Raw genomic sequence first — 12,683 nt, forward strand, 5'->3', positions numbered from 1 at the left:
AGCGTAGTTTTCGAGATACATCGAGATATTTAAAAGTTCCGAAGCCGCACCAACATAATAGAGATACAGAAACACCGTGGCCCCTTTCTTTGAGATAACTCTGCACTAGTGCGAGCCGCAAATGCCACTTCCAGCTTAGCTGTGCAGAAGAAGAACAACAAGAAGAAGAAATATCTCGAAATATGTCCGTCAGGCCCCTTCCCTTGAGATATATCTGCAAATATCTCGGAAACGAAGCGAGCTATGGCAAAATGTTAAGAGACCTTTTTTGTAGAGAATTATGTTTCCTACAATTTATGCTCTATGATATTTTTTGATCAGAAGCGTAGTTTTCGAGATACATCGAGATATTTAAAAGTTCCGAAGCCGCACCAACATAATAGAGAAACAGAAACACCGTGGTCCCTTTCTTTGAGATAACTCTGCACTAGTGCTAGCCGCAAGTGCCACTTCCAGCTTAGCTGTGCAGAAGAAGAACAACAAGAAGAAGAAATATCTCGAAATATGTCCGTCATGCCCCTTCCCTTGAGATATATCTGCAAATATCTCGGAAACGAAGCGAGCTATGGCAAAATGTTAAGAGACCTTTTTTGTAGAGAATTAAGTTTCCTACTTTTTATCTTCTATGATATTTTTTGATCAGATGCGTAGTTCTCGAGATATATCAAGATATTTAAAAGTTCCGAAGCCGCACCAACATAATAGAGATACAGAAACACCGTGGCCCCTTTCTTTGAGATAACTCTGCACTAGTGCGAGCCGCAAATGCCACTTCCAGCTTAGCTGTGCAGAAGAAGAACAACAAGAAGAAGAAATATCTCGAAATATGTCCGTCAGGCCCCTTCCCTTGAGATAAATCTGCAAATATCTCGGAAACGAAGCGAGCTATGGCAAAATGTTGAGACCTTTTTTGTAGAGAATTAAGTTTCCTACTTTTTATCTTCTATGATATTTTTTGATCAGATGCGTAGTTCTCGAGATATATCAAGATATTTAAAAGTTCCGAAGCCGCACCAACATAATAGAGATACAGAAACACCGTGGTCCCTTTCTTTGAGATAACTCTGCACTATTGCGAGCTGTAAATGCCACTTCCAGCTTAGCTGTGCAGAAGAAGAACAACAAGAAGAAGAAATATCTCGAAATATGTCCGTCAGGCCCCTTCCCTTGAGATAAATCTGCAAATATCTCGGAAACGAAGCGAGCTATGGCAAAATGTTAAAAGACTTTTTTGTAGAGAATTAAGTTTCCTACTTTTTATCTTCCATGATATTTTTTGATCAGATGCGTAGTTCTCGAGATATATCAAGATATTTAAAAGTTCCGAAGCCGCACCAACATAATAGAGATACAGAAACACCGTGGCCCCTTTCTTTGAGATAACTCTGCACTATTGCGAGCTGTAAATGCCACCTCCAGCTTAGCTGTGCAGAAGAAGAACAACAAGAAGAAGAAATATCTCGAAATATGTCCGTCAGGCCCCGTCCCTTGAGATAAATCTGCAAATATCTCGGAAACGAAGCGAGCTATGGCAAAATGTTAAGAGACTTTTTTGTAGAGAATTAAGTTTCCTACTTTTTATCTTCCATGATATTTTTTGATCAGATGCGTAGTTCTCGAGATATATCAAGATATTTAAAAGTTCCGAAGCCGCACCAACATAATAGAGATACAGAAACACCGTGGCCCCTTTCTTTGAGATAACTCTGCACTATTGCGAGCTGTAAATGCCACCTCCAGCTTAGCTGTGCAGAAGAAGAACAACAAGAAGAAGAAATATCTCGAAATATGTCCGTCAGGCCCCTTCCCTTGAGATATATCTGCAAATATCTCGGAAACGAAGCGAGCTATGGCAAAATGTTCAGAGACCTTTTTTGTAGAGAATTATGTTTCCTACAATTTATGTTCTATGATATTTTTTGATCAGAAGCGTAGTTTTCGAGATACATCGAGATATTTAAAAGTTCCGAAGCCGCACCAACATAATAGAGATACAGAAACACCGTGGCCCCTTTCTTTGAGATAACTCTGCACTAGTGCGAGCCGCAAATGCCACTTCCAGCTTAGCTGTGCAGAAGAAGAACAACAAGAAGAAGAAATATCTCGAAATATGTCCGTCAGGCCCCCGTCCCTTGAGATATATCTGCAAATATCTCGGAAACGAAGCGAGCTATGGCAAAATGTTAAGAGACCTTTTTTGTAGAGAATTCTGTTTCCTACAATTTATGTTCTATGATATTTTTTGATCAGAAGCGTAGTTTTCGAGATATATCGAGATATTTAAAAGTTCCGAAGCCGCACCAACATAATAGAGATACAGAAACACCGTGGCCCCTTTCTTTGAGATAACTCTGCACTAGTGCGAGCCGCAAATGCCACTTCCAGCTTAGCTGTGCAGAAGAAGAACAACAAGAAGAAGAAATATCTCGAAATATGTCCGTCAGGCCCCTTCCCTTGAGATAAATCTGCAAATATCTCGGAAACGAAGCGAGCTATGGCAAAATGTGAAGAGACCTTTTTTGTAGAGAATTAAGTTTCCTACTTTTTATGTTCTATGATATTTTTTGATCAGATGCGTAGTTCTCGAGATATATCAAGATATTTAAAAGTTCCGAAGCCGCACCAACATAATAGAGATACAGAAACACCGTGGCCCCTTTCTTTGAGATAACTCTGCACTAGTGCGAGCCGCAAATGCCACTTCCAGCTTAGCTGTGCAGAAGAAGAACAACAAGAAGAAGAAATATCTCGAAATATGTCCGTCAGGCCCCTTCCCTTGAGATAAATCTGCAAATATCTCGGAAACGAAGCGAGCTATGGCAAAATGTTAAGAGACCTTTTTTGTAGAGAATTAAGTTTCCTACTTTTTATGTTCTATGATATTTTTTGATCAGATGCGTAGTTCTCGAGATATATCAAGATATTTAAAAGTTCCGAAGCCGCACCAACATAATGGAGATACAGAAACACCGTGGTCCCTTTCTTTGAGATAACTCTGCACTATTGCGAGCTGTAAATGCCACTTCCAGCTTAGCTGTGCAGAAGAAGAACAACAAGAAGAAGAAATATCTCGAAATATGTCCGTCAGGCCCCTTCCCTTGAGATATATCTGCAAATATCTCGGAAACGAAGCGAGCTATGGCAAAATGTTAAGAGACCTTTTTTGTAGAGAATTATGTTTCCTACAATTTATATTCTATGATATTTTTTGATCAGAAGCGTAGTTTTCGAGATACATCGAGATATTTAAAAGTTCCGAAGCCGCACCAACATAATAGAGATACAGAAACACCGTGGCCCCTTTCTTTGAGATAACTCTGCACTAGTGCGAGCCGCAAATGCCACTTCCAGCTTAGCTGTGCAGAAGAAGAACAACAAGAAGAAGAAATATCTCGAAATATGTCCTTCAGGCCCCTTCCCTTGAGATAAATCTGCAAATATCTCGGAAACGAAGCGAGCTATGGCAAAATGTTAAAAGACTTTTTTGTAGAGAATTAAGTTTCCTACTTTTTATCTTCCATGATATTTTTTGATCAGATGCGTAGTTCTCGAGATATATCAAGATATTTAAAAGTTCCGAAGCCGCACCAACATAATAGAGATACAGAAACACCGTGGCCCCTTTCTTTGAGATAACTCTGCACTATTGCGAGCTGTAAATGCCACCTCCAGCTTAGCTGTGCAGAAGAAGAACAACAAGAAGAAGAAATATCTCGAAATATGTCCGTCAGGCCCCTTCCCTTGAGATAAATCTGCAAATATCTCGGAAACGAAGCGAGCTATGGCAAAATGTTAAGAGACTTTTTTGTAGAGAATTAAGTTTCCTACTTTTTATCTTCCATGATATTTTTTGATCAGATGCGTAGTTCTCGAGATATATCAAGATATTTAAAAGTTCCGAAGCCGCACCAACATAATAGAGATACAGAAACACCGTGGCCCCTTTCTTTGAGATAACTCTGCACTATTGCGAGCTGTAAATGCCACCTCCAGCTTAGCTGTGCAGAAGAAGAACAACAAGAAGAAGAAATATCTCGAAATATGTCCGTCAGGCCCCTTCCCTTGAGATATATCTGCAAATATCTCGGAAACGAAGCGAGCTATGGCAAAATGTTCAGAGACCTTTTTTGTAGAGAATTATGTTTCCTACAATTTATGTTCTATGATATTTTTTGATCAGAAGCGTAGTTTTCGAGATACATCGAGATATTTAAAAGTTCCGAAGCCGCACCAACATAATAGAGATACAGAAACACCGTGGCCCCTTTCTTTGAGATAACTCTGCACTAGTGCGAGCCGCAAATGCCACTTCCAGCTTAGCTGTGCAGAAGAAGAACAACAAGAAGAAGAAATATCTCGAAATATGTCCGTCAGGCCCCCGTCCCTTGAGATATATCTGCAAATATCTCGGAAACGAAGCGAGCTATGGCAAAATGTTAAGAGACCTTTTTTGTAGAGAATTCTGTTTCCTACAATTTATGTTCTATGATATTTTTTGATCAGAAGCGTAGTTTTCGAGATATATCGAGATATTTAAAAGTTCCGAAGCCGCACCAACATAATAGAGATACAGAAACACCGTGGCCCCTTTCTTTGAGATAACTCTGCACTAGTGCGAGCCGCAAATGCCACTTCCAGCTTAGCTGTGCAGAAGAAGAACAACAAGAAGAAGAAATATCTCGAAATATGTCCGTCAGGCCCCTTCCCTTGAGATAAATCTGCAAATATCTCGGAAACGAAGCGAGCTATGGCAAAATGTGAAGAGACCTTTTTTGTAGAGAATTAAGTTTCCTACTTTTTATGTTCTATGATATTTTTTGATCAGATGCGTAGTTCTCGAGATATATCAAGATATTTAAAAGTTCCGAAGCCGCACCAACATAATAGAGATACAGAAACACCGTGGCCCCTTTCTTTGAGATAACTCTGCACTAGTGCGAGCCGCAAATGCCACTTCCAGCTTAGCTGTGCAGAAGAAGAACAACAAGAAGAAGAAATATCTCGAAATATGTCCGTCAGGCCCCTTCCCTTGAGATAAATCTGCAAATATCTCGGAAACGAAGCGAGCTATGGCAAAATGTTAAGAGACCTTTTTTGTAGAGAATTATGTTTCCTACAATTTATGTTCTATGATATTTTTTGATCAGAAGCGTAGTTTTCGAGATACATCGAGATATTTAAAAGTTCCGAAGCCGCACCAACATAATAGAGATACAGAAACACCGTGGCCCCTTTCTTTGAGATAACTCTGCACTAGTGCGAGCCGCAAATGCCACTTCCAGCTTAGCTGTGCAGAAGAAGAACAACAAGAAGAAGAAATATCACGAAATATGTCCGTCAGGCCAGTTCCTTTGAGCTGAATCTGCAAATATCTCGGAAACGAAGCGAGCTATGGCAAAATGTTAAGAGACGTTTTTTGTAGAGAATTATGTTTCCTACAATTTATGTTCCATGATATTTTTTGGTCAGAAGCGTAGTTTTCGAGATATATCGAGATATTTAAAAGTTCAGAAGCCGCACCAACATAATAGGGATACAGAAACACCGTGGCCCCTTTCTTTGAGATAACTCTGCACTAGTGCGAGCCGCAAATGCCACTTCCAGCTTAGCTGTGCAGAAGAAGAACAACAAGAAGAAGAAATATCTCGAAATATGTCCGTCAGGCCCCTTCCCTTGAGATATATCTGCAAATATCTCGGAAACGAAGCGAGCTATGGCAAAATGTTAAGAGACCTTTTTTGTAGAGAATTAAGTTTCCTACTTTTTATGTTCTATGATATTTTTTGATCAGATGCGTAGTTCTCGAGATACATCGAGATATTTAAAAGTTCCGAAGCCGCACCAACATAATAGAGATACAGAAACACCGTGGCCCCTTTCTTTGAGATAACTCTGCACTAGTGCGAGCCGCAAATGCCACTTCCAGCTTAGCTGTGCAGAAGAAGAACAACAAGAAGAAGAAATATCTCGAAATATGTCCTTCAGGCCCCTTCCCTTGAGATAAATCTGCAAATATCTCGGAAACGAAGCGAGCTATGGCAAAATGTTAAAAGACTTTTTTGTAGAGAATTAAGTTTCCTACTTTTTATCTTCCATGATATTTTTTGATCAGATGCGTAGTTCTCGAGATATATCAAGATATTTAAAAGTTCCGAAGCCGCACCAACATAATAGAGATACAGAAACACCGTGGCCCCTTTCTTTGAGATAACTCTGCACTATTGCGAGCTGTAAATGCCACCTCCAGCTTAGCTGTGCAGAAGAAGAACAACAAGAAGAAGAAATATCTCGAAATATGTCCGTCAGGCCCCTTCCCTTGAGATAAATCTGCAAATATCTCGGAAACGAAGCGAGCTATGGCAAAATGTTAAGAGACTTTTTTGTAGAGAATTAAGTTTCCTACTTTTTATCTTCCATGATATTTTTTGATCAGATGCGTAGTTCTCGAGATATATCAAGATATTTAAAAGTTCCGAAGCCGCACCAACATAATAGAGATACAGAAACACCGTGGCCCCTTTCTTTGAGATAACTCTGCACTATTGCGAGCTGTAAATGCCACCTCCAGCTTAGCTGTGCAGAAGAAGAACAACAAGAAGAAGAAATATCTCGAAATATGTCCGTCAGGCCCCTTCCCTTGAGATATATCTGCAAATATCTCGGAAACGAAGCGAGCTATGGCAAAATGTTCAGAGACCTTTTTTGTAGAGAATTATGTTTCCTACAATTTATGTTCTATGATATTTTTTGATCAGAAGCGTAGTTTTCGAGATACATCGAGATATTTAAAAGTTCCGAAGCCGCACCAACATAATAGAGATACAGAAACACCGTGGCCCCTTTCTTTGAGATAACTCTGCACTAGTGCGAGCCGCAAATGCCACTTCCAGCTTAGCTGTGCAGAAGAAGAACAACAAGAAGAAGAAATATCTCGAAATATGTCCGTCAGGCCCCCGTCCCTTGAGATATATCTGCAAATATCTCGGAAACGAAGCGAGCTATGGCAAAATGTTAAGAGACCTTTTTTGTAGAGAATTCTGTTTCCTACAATTTATGTTCTATGATATTTTTTGATCAGAAGCGTAGTTTTCGAGATATATCGAGATATTTAAAAGTTCCGAAGCCGCACCAACATAATAGAGATACAGAAACACCGTGGCCCCTTTCTTTGAGATAACTCTGCACTAGTGCGAGCCGCAAATGCCACTTCCAGCTTAGCTGTGCAGAAGAAGAACAACAAGAAGAAGAAATATCTCGAAATATGTCCGTCAGGCCCCTTCCCTTGAGATAAATCTGCAAATATCTCGGAAACGAAGCGAGCTATGGCAAAATGTGAAGAGACCTTTTTTGTAGAGAATTAAGTTTCCTACTTTTTATGTTCTATGATATTTTTTGATCAGATGCGTAGTTCTCGAGATATATCAAGATATTTAAAAGTTCCGAAGCCGCACCAACATAATAGAGATACAGAAACACCGTGGCCCCTTTCTTTGAGATAACTCTGCACTAGTGCGAGCCGCAAATGCCACTTCCAGCTTAGCTGTGCAGAAGAAGAACAACAAGAAGAAGAAATATCTCGAAATATGTCCGTCAGGCCCCTTCCCTTGAGATAAATCTGCAAATATCTCGGAAACGAAGCGAGCTATGGCAAAATGTTAAGAGACCTTTTTTGTAGAGAATTATGTTTCCTACAATTTATGTTCTATGATATTTTTTGATCAGAAGCGTAGTTTTCGAGATACATCGAGATATTTAAAAGTTCCGAAGCCGCACCAACATAATAGAGATACAGAAACACCGTGGCCCCTTTCTTTGAGATAACTCTGCACTAGTGCGAGCCGCAAATGCCACTTCCAGCTTAGCTGTGCAGAAGAAGAACAACAAGAAGAAGAAATATCACGAAATATGTCCGTCAGGCCAGTTCCTTTGAGCTGAATCTGCAAATATCTCGGAAACGAAGCGAGCTATGGCAAAATGTTAAGAGACGTTTTTTGTAGAGAATTATGTTTCCTACAATTTATGTTCCATGATATTTTTTGGTCAGAAGCGTAGTTTTCGAGATATATCGAGATATTTAAAAGTTCAGAAGCCGCACCAACATAATAGGGATACAGAAACACCGTGGCCCCTTTCTTTGAGATAACTCTGCACTAGTGCGAGCCGCAAATGCCACTTCCAGCTTAGCTGTGCAGAAGAAGAACAACAAGAAGAAGAAATATCTCGAAATATGTCCGTCAGGCCCCTTCCCTTGAGATATATCTGCAAATATCTCGGAAACGAAGCGAGCTATGGCAAAATGTTAAGAGACCTTTTTTGTAGAGAATTAAGTTTCCTACTTTTTATGTTCTATGATATTTTTTGATCAGATGCGTAGTTCTCGAGATATATCAAGATATTTAAAAGTTCCGAAGCCGCACCAACATAATAGAGATACAGAAACACCGTGGCCCCTTTCTTTGAGATAACTCTGCACTATTGCGAGCTGTAAATGCCACTTCCAGCTTAGCTGTGCAGAAGAAGAACAACAAGAAGAAGAAATATCTCGAAATATGTCCGTCAGGCCCCTTCCCTTGAGATATATCTGCAAATATCTCGGAAACGAAGCGAGCTATGGCAAAATGTTAAGAGACCTTTTTTGTAGAGAATTATGTTTCCTACAATTTATGTTCTATGATATTTTTTGATCAGAAGCGTAGTTTTCGAGATACATCGAGATATTTAAAAGTTCCGAAGCCGCACCAACATAATAGAGATACAGAAACACCGTGGCCCCTTTCTTTGAGATAACTCTGCACTAGTGCTAGCCGCAAATGCCACTTCCAGCTTAGCTGTGCAGAAGAAGAACAACAAGAAGAAGAAATATCTCGAAATATGTCCGTCAGGCCCCTTCCCTTGAGATAAATCTGCAAATATCTCGGAAACGAAGCGAGCTATGGCAAAATGTTAAGAGACCTTTTTTGTAGAGAATTAAGTTTCCTACTTTTTATCTTCTATGATATTTTTTGATCAGATGCGTAGTTCTCGAGATATATCAAGATATTTAAAAGTTCCGAAGCCGCACCAACATAATAGAGATACAGAAACACCGTGGCCCCTTTCTTTGAGATAACTCTGCACTATTGCGAGCTGTAAATGCCACTTCCAGCTTAGCTGTGCAGAAGAAGAACAACAAGAAGAAGAAATATCTCGAAATATGTCCGTCAGGCCCCTTCCCTTGAGATATATCTGCAAATATCTCGGAAACGAAGCGAGCTATGGCAAAATGTTAAGAGACCTTTTTTGTAGAGAATTATGTTTCCTACAATTTATGTTCTATGATATTTTTTGATCAGAAGCGTAGTTTTCGAGATACATCGAGATATTTAAAAGTTCCGAAGCCGCACCAACATAATAGAGATACAGAAACACCGTGGCCCCTTTCTTTGAGATAACTCTGCACTAGTGCGAGCCGCAAATGCCACTTCCAGCTTAGCTGTGCAGAAGAAGAACAACAAGAAGAAGAAATATCTCGAAATATGTCCGTCAGGCCCCTTCCCTTGAGATATATCTGCAAATATCTCGGAAACGAAGCGAGCTATGGCAAAATGTTAAGAGACCTTTTTTGTAGAGAATTCTGTTTCCTACAATTTATGTTCTATGATATTTTTTGATCAGAAGCGTAGTTTTCGAGACATATCGAGATATTTAAAAGTTCCGAAGCCGCACCAACATAATAGAGATACAGAAACACCGTGGCCCCTCTCTTTGAGATAACTCTGCACTATTGCGAGCTGGAAATGCCACTTCCAGTTTAGCTGTGCAGAAGAAGGACAACAAGAAGAAGAAATATCTCGAAATATGTCCGTTAGGCCCCTTCCCTTGAGATAAATCTGCAAATATCTCGGAAACGAAGCGACCTATGGCAAAATGTTAAGAGACCTTTTTTGTAGAGAAATAAGTTTCCTACTTTTTATGTTCTATGATATTTTTTGATCAGATGCGTAGTTCTCGAGATATATCAAGATATTTAAAAGTTCCGAAGCCGCACCAACATAATAGAGATACAGAAACGCCGTGGCCCCTTTCTTTGAGATAACTCTGCACTATTGCGAGCTGCAAATGCCACTTCCAGCTTAGCTGTGCAGAGGAAGAACAACAAGAAGAAGAAATATCTCGAAATATGTCCGTCAGGCCAGTTCCTTTGAGATGAATCTGCAAATATCTCGGAAACGAAGCGAGCTATGGCAAAATGTTAAGAGACGTTTTTTATAGAGAATTATGTTTCCTACAATTTATGTTCTATGATATTTTTTGATCAGAAGCGTAGTTTTCGAGATACATCGAGATATTTAAAAGTTCCGAAGCCGCACCAACATAATAGAGATACAGAAACACCGTGGCCCCTTTCTTTGAGATAACTCTGCACTAGTGCGAGCCGCAAATGCCACTTCCAGCTTAGCTGTGCAGAAGAAGAACAACAAGAAGAAGAAATATCTCGAAATATGTCCGGCAGGCCCCTTCCCTTGAGATATATCTGCAAATATCTCGGAAACGAAGCCAGCTATGGCAAAATGTTAAGAGACCTTTTTTGTAGAGAATTCTGTTTCCTACAATTTATGTTCTATGATATTTTTTGATCAGAAGCGTAGTTTTCGAGACATATCGAGATATTTAAAAGTTCCGAAGCCGCACCAACATAATAGAGATACAGAAACACCGTGGCCCCTCTCTTTGAGATAACTCTGCACTATTGCGAGCTGGAAATGCCACTTCCAGTTTAGCTGTGCAGAAGAAGGACAACAAGAAGAAGAAATATCTCGAAATATGTCCGTTAGGCCCCTTCCCTTGAGATAAATCTGCAAATATCTCGGAAACGAAGCGACCTATGGCAAAATGTTAAGAGACCTTTTTTGTAGCGAATTAAGTTTCCTACTTTTTATGTTCTATGATATTTTTTGATCAGATGCGTAGTTCTCGAGATATATCAAGATATTTAAAAGTTCCGAAGCCGCACCAACATAATAGAGATACAGAAACGCCGTGGCCCCTTTCTTTGAGATAACTCTGCACTATTGCGAGCTGCAAATGCCACTTCCAGCTTAGCTGTGCAGAGGAAGAACAACAAGAAGAAGAAATATCTCGAAATATGTCCGTCAGGCCAGTTCCTTTGAGATGAATCTGCAAATATCTCGGAAACGAAGCGAGCTATGGCAAAATGTTAAGAGACGTTTTTTATAGAGAATTATGTTTCCTACAATTTATGTTCTATGATATTTTTTGATCAGAAGCGTAGTTTTCGAGATACATCGAGATATTTAAAAGTTCCGAAGCCGCACCAACATAATAGAGATACAGAAACACCGTGGCCCCTTTCTTTGAGATAACTCTGCACTAGTGCGAGCCGCAAATGGCACTTCCAGCTTAGCTGTGCAGAAGAAGAACAACAAGAAGAAGAAATATCTCGAAATATGTCCGTCAGGCCCCTTGCCTTGAGATAAATCTGCACATATCTCGGAAACGAAGCGAGCTATGGCAAAACGTTAAGAGACGTTTTTTGTAGAGAATTATGTTTCCTACTATTTATGTTCTATGATATTTTTTGATCCGAGGCGTAGTTCTCGAGATATATCAAGATATTTAAAAGTTCCGAAGCCGCACCAACATAATAGAGATACAGAAACGCCGTGGCCCCTTTCTTTGAGATAACTCTGCACTATTGCGAGCTGCAAATGCCACTTCCAGCTTAGCTGTGCAGAGGAAGAACAACAAGAAGAAGAAATATCTCGAAATATGTCCGTCAGGCCAGTTCCTTTGAGATGAATCTGCAAATATCTCGGAAACGAAGCGAGCTATGGCAAAATGTTAAGACACGTTTTTTATAGAGAATTATGTTTCCTACAATTTATGTTCTATGATATTTTTTGATCAGAAGCGTAGTTTTCGAGATACATCGAGATATGTAAAAGTTCCGAAGCCGCAGCAACATAATAGAGATACAGAAACAGCGTGGCCCCTTTCTTTGAGATAACTCTGCACTAGTGCGAGCCGCAAATGCCACTTCCAGCTTAGCTGTGCAGAAGAAGAACAACAAGAAGAAGAAATATCTCGAAATATGTCCGACAGGCCCCTTCCCTTGAGATAAATCTGCAAATATCTCGGAAAAGAAGCGAGCTATGGCGAAATGTTAAGAGACCTTTTTTGTAGAGAATTAAGTTTCCTACTTTTTATCTTCTATGATATTTTTTGATCAGATGCGTAGTTCTCGAGATATATCAAGATATTTAAAAGTTCCGAAGCCGCACCAACATAATAGAGATACAGAAACACCGTGGCCCCTCTCTTTGAGATAACTCTGCACTATAGCGAGCTGCAAATGCCACTTCCAGCTTAGCTGTGCAGAAGAAGAACAACAAGAAGAAGAAATATCTCGAAATATGTCCGTCAGGCCCCTTCCCTTGTGATAAATCTGCAAATATCTCGGAAACGAAGCGAGCTATGGCAAAATGTTAAGAGACCTTTTTTGTAGAGAATTAAGTTTCCTACTTTTTATGTTCTATGATATTTTTTGATCAGATGCGTAGTTTTCGAGATATATCGAGATATTTAAAAGTTCCGAAGCCGCACCAACATAATAGAGATACAGAAACACCGTGGCCCCTTTCTTTGAGATAACTCTGCACTAGTGCTAGCCGCAAATGCCACTT

Source organism: Osmia lignaria, unplaced genomic scaffold, assembly GCF_051020975.1.
Source record: "Osmia lignaria lignaria isolate PbOS001 unplaced genomic scaffold, iyOsmLign1 scaffold0002, whole genome shotgun sequence".
NCBI classification, from domain to species: domain Eukaryota; kingdom Metazoa; phylum Arthropoda; class Insecta; order Hymenoptera; family Megachilidae; genus Osmia; species Osmia lignaria.